This window comes from Bubalus bubalis, chromosome 9 (genome assembly GCF_019923935.1).
Source record: "Bubalus bubalis isolate 160015118507 breed Murrah chromosome 9, NDDB_SH_1, whole genome shotgun sequence".
Classification (NCBI taxonomy): domain Eukaryota; kingdom Metazoa; phylum Chordata; class Mammalia; order Artiodactyla; family Bovidae; genus Bubalus; species Bubalus bubalis.
The window spans coordinates 71,250,362-71,255,957 of NC_059165.1; positions in this window are offsets into that span (position 1 = coordinate 71,250,362).

Genomic DNA, 5,596 nt, shown 5'->3' on the forward strand with positions numbered 1-5,596 from the left:
TTTAGAACTTTAAGCTATTATGAGTTTGTTTTTTTATATGGTTTGAGGGAATATTTTAATCTTATATTTTTACATGTCACTGTCCCGTTTTACCAGCAGCATTTGTTGAAAAAATTGTATTTTATTATCTCCTTTGTCTTTAATTGAGTATAGATATGTTGGTTTATTTCTGGACTCTTTATTCTGTTCCACTGATATGTATCAGATTTGTTGGGTCAGTATCATGCTTTTAGATTTCTGTAGCTTTGTTGTAGTCTAGTCAGGAAGGGTGATAACCCCAGCTTTATCCTTTTTTCTCAGGATTGCTTCATCAATTCATTCTTTTGTGATTCTATATGAATTTTAAGATTATTTTCCCTAGTTCTGTGAAAAACATACTGGATACTTTGATAGGGATTGCATTATATCTGGATATTCTTTAGGTTTTTTGACACTTTAATAATATAAAGTCTTTCAATCCTTATCAAAATACTCATGACATTCACAGAACTAGAACAAATAATTCTAAAATTTATGTGGAACTAAAAAGATAAAGAAGCTGAATATCATTCAGCCATGAGAAAGAATGAATATCTTACCACTTACAAAAAAATGGGTGAATTTTAGGGCATTAAGCTAAGTGAAATATGTCAGAGAGAAAAAGATACATACTATATGATCTCACATTTGGTCAAATGGAAAAAAAAAAAAAAAAACCCAAGCATATGGAGTTACAGAACAGATTGTTGCCTGAGCCAGGATGTAGAGATTGAGCAAACATGGATGAATATTGTCAAAAAAGTACAAATTTCAGTTATAAAATGAATAATTCATGGGGATATAATGTACAACATGGGACTATAATTAATATAATTGCACCTTATACTTTAATGTAGCCAGGAGAGGGAATCTTGCAAATTCTCATCATGTGAAAAAAATGTAACCATGTATGGTAATAACTGCTAACTTGATTTATTGTAGTGATTCAGTTCAGTTCAGTTCAGTCGCTCAGTCATGTCCGACTCTTTGTGACCCCATGAATTGCAGCATGCCAGGCCTCCCTGTCCATCACCAACTCCCGGAGTTTACCCAAACTCATGTCCAGCGAGTCGGTATGCCATCTAGCCATCTCATCCTCTGTTGTCCCCTTCTTCTCCTGCCCCCAATCCCTCCCAGCATCAGGGTCTTCTCCAATGAGTCAATTCTTCACATCAGGTGGCCAAAGTATTGGAGTTTCAGCTTCAACATCAGTCCTTCCAATGAACACCCAGGACTGATCTCCATTAGGATGGACTGGTTGGATCTCCTTGCAGTCCAAGGGGCTCTCAAGAGTCTTCTCCAACACCACAGCTCAAAAGCATCAATTCTTCAGCACTCAGCTTTCTTCACAGTCCAACTCTCATATCCATACATGACCACTGGAAAAACCATAGCCTTGACTAGGAGATAAATAAAATAGAGGAGAGAAAAACAATATAAAAAATCAACAAATGGTTTTTTGCAAAGATCCACAAGAATGACAAAACTTTAAATACATTGCTAAGAAAAAAGACAGAAGATTCTACTACTCAAAATAAGAAATGAATATTGTGAGCATTACTGCTAAAATAATAGAAACAAAGAATTCAAAGAGAACACTATATACAATTGCATGTCAGCAGATTAGATAATCCAGACAAAAGGAACAAATTCTTAAAATGTTCCATCCAAGACTGAATCAAGAAGAAATAGAAAATCTGAATAGGCCTATAATTAGTAAGACGATTGAATCAATAATTCAAAAATTCCAATAAAGAACAGCCTTGTGCCACTGTTGCATTGTACTAAACATAAAAATTAGTTAGTAATCATCATTCTCAAATGCTTCTCAAAAATTAAAGAGAAGGGACTCTCTCTAACTCATTCCATGAGGCCAGTATTACTCTTCTACCAAAGCCAGAAGAAAACAATATAAAAAAATAAAACAATAGATGGATATACTCATGAATAATAATAGAAATATCTTCAGCACATACTAGCTAGCTGAATGCAGCAGCACATTAAATGGATTGTGAAAAATAAACAAATGAGATTTATTCCTGGAATCTAAAGATGGTCATTGATTAATTCTCTACACATGGACATCACCAGATGGTCGACACTGAAATCAGATTGATTATATTCTTTGCAGCCAAAGATGGAGAAGCTGTATGCAGTCAGCAAAAACAAGACCAGGAGCTGACTGTGGCTGGGATCATGAACTCCATATTGCCAAATTCAGACTGAAATTGAAGAAAGTGGAGAAAACCACTAAATCCCTTATGACTATACAGTGGAAGTGAGAAATAGATTTAAGGGACTAGATCTGATAGAGTGCCTGATGAACTATGGATGTAGGTTCATGACATTGTACAGGAGACAGGAATCAAGACCATCCTCAAGAAAAAGAAATGCAAAAAAGCAAGATGGCTGTCTGAGGAAGCCTTACAAATAGCTGTGAAAAGATGGGAACCAAAAAGCAAAGGAGAAAAGGAAAGATATACCCATTTGAATGCAGAGTTCCAAAGAATAGCAAGGAGAAATAAGAAAGCCTTCCGCAGTGATCAATGCAAAGAAATAGAGGAAAACAATAGAATGGGAAAGACTAGAGATCTCTTCAAGAAAATTAGAGATACCAAGGCAACACTTCATACAAAGATGGGCTAAATAAAGGACAGAAATGGTAGGGACCTAACAGAAGCAGAAGATATTAAGAAGAGGTGGCAAGAATACACAGAAGAACTTTACAAAAATGATCATCATGACCCAGATAATCGCAATGCTGTGATCACTCACCTAGAGCCAGACATCATGGAATGTGAAGTCAAGTGGGCCTTAAGAAGCATCACTACAAACAAAGCCAGTGGAGGTGATGGAATTCCAGTTGAGCTATTTCAAATCCTGAAAGATGATGCTGTGAAAGTGCTGCACTCAATATGCCAGCAAATATGGAAAACTCATCAGTGGCCACAGGACTGGAAAAAGGCAGTTTTCATTCCAATCCCAAAGAAAGGCAATGCCAAAGAATGCTCAAACTACCGCACAATTGCACTCATCTCACACACGAGTAAAGTAATGCTTAAAATTCTCCAAGCCAGGCTTCAGCAATACGTGAACCATGAGCTTCCAGTTGCTCAAGTTGGTTTTAGAAGAACAGAGGAACCAGATCAATTGCCAACATCCACTGGATCATCAAAAAAGCAAGAGAGTTCCAGGAAAAAAAGCATCTATTTTTGCTTTATTGACTATGCCAAAGCCTTTGACTGTGTGAATCACAATAAACTGTGGAAAATTCTGAAAGAGATGGAAATACCAGACCACCTGACCTGCCTCTTGAGAAATCTGTATGCAAGTCAAGAAGCAACAGTTAGAACTAAACATGGAACAAGAGACTGGTTCCAAATCAGGAAAGGAGTACGTCAAGGCTGTATACTGTCACCGTGCTTATTTAACTTATATGCAGAGTACATTATGAGAAATGCTGGGCTGGAGGAAGCACAAGCTGGAATCAAGATTGCTGGGAGAAATATCAATAACCTCAGATATGCAGATGACACCACCCTTACAGCAGAAAGTGAAGAAGAACTAAAGAGTCTCTTGATGAAAGTGAAAGAGGAGAGTGAAAAAGTTGGCTTAAAGCTCAACATTCGGAAAACAAAGATCATGGCATTCGGTCACATCACTTCATGAGAAGTAGATGGCAAACTGGAAACAGTGGCAGACTTTATTTTGGGGGGCACCAAAATCACTGCAGATGGTGACTGCAGCCATGAAATAAAAAGACGCTTACTCCTTGGAAGAAAAGTTATGACCAACCTAGACAGCATATTAAAAATCAGAGACATCACTTTGTCAACAAAGGTCAATCTAGTCAAGGCTATGAATTTTCCAGTAATCATGTATGGAAGTGAGAGTTGGACTATAAAGAAAGCTGAAAGCTGAAGAATTGATGCTTTTGAACTGTAGTGTTGGAGAAGACTCTTGAGAGCCCCTTGGACTGCAAGGAGATCCAACCAGTCCATCCTAAAGGAGATCAGTCCTGAATATTCATTGGAAGGACCGATGTTGAAGCTGAAACTCCAATACTTTGGCCACCTGATACAAAGAACTGACTCATTGGAAAAGACCCTGATGCTGGGTAAGATTGAAGGCTGGAGGAGAGGGGACAACAGAGCATGAGATGGTTGGATGGCATCACCGACTCAATGGACATGGGTTTGAGTAAACTCCGGGAGTTGGTGGTGGACAGGGAGGCCTCACATGCTGCAGTCCATCGGGTCGCAAAGAGTCGAACACGACTGAGAGACTGAACTGAACTGAAAGATAATCCAATGTATGGAAAGAAATAAATGTAATAGCTAAGAGTAAAACACTGATGCTCTTTCAGAGAATGATGCCTGCTTTTGCCATTTCTACTCAACATAACGCAGGAGGACCCTGCTAGAGAAAATAGGCAAGAAAAAAGATATGAAAAAAACTATATTAAAAAAGAAGCAAAAAAAAATTATCCCTCTTCACAGATGAAATGGTGTAATGTGTAGAAACCCTCAGATTACACACAGACACAGACAGAGACACACAAGAACCAATGCACACATTTCAACTCACTAGGGAAATTCAGCAAAGTTGCACAATAAAAAATCAACACAACTAAGTTATTGTGCTTATACATGCTCATGAAGAACAGTTCAAAAAAGAATAAAAATTCTTAGGAATAAATTCAAGTAGTGAGGCGAAACTGTGCTATCATTCAATGTGGAAGGGACAGATTTTTTTCAACAAATTACATTGAGTTAAGTGCAAAATGAAGGTAAGATAGGTATTTTTAATTCATAATGAGATCCAAAACAGAGTCCTTTCCTTGGGATGAGAACAATCCTTGGGATGATCAGTCCTTTCATTTTGGCCAATGAAAGGGCAGTGTTTTGTTTTCTCTGGGATAGACATTCATCCTGGATACAGATTTCCATTTCCTGCATGCAATGCTTCTAGGTGTATTATCAATCGTCATGGTGTCCCACACACACTGCACAGGAAATGAAGCGTGACAGTGAGCAACTGCTCATGAAATTCACTGGTCCCTTTTCCAACCATCCTGAAGCAGGTGGCCCAGCACAACAGTGGTATGGGGTTTTGAGGACAGACAGTCTGTGTCCCCTGGGTGGAGATTTCTTGTAGGAATGGTGCACTGTTCTTTGGGGAGGTGCAAAATTTCTAAATCACCATCCTTTATAAGGCCCTGATTTCTCCCATAATCAGGACTCAAGGGTCCAGGACACAAACAACAAGTTTGTCCCAGTACAGACCTGGTTACCTTCTTTGTGACCATATATTTTTTGTCCCTGTTCTCTCCACATATTGACCTCCATAAAGTCAGGAAATCTAGCTCACTTTTGTCCTGTTGTACCCCAGCAGCTAGCATATTTCCTGCTCTGTGTGAAAATCAAAGTTCTGATGAATGAGTAAACCAAATGTGGTACATCCACACAGTGGAATGTTTCCAGGCTATCAAAGAAGGAAATTCAGATACATGCCACAATAAAGATGAACCTTAAGGATATTATACTAAGTGAAATAGGCTAGTCACAAAATAACAAAT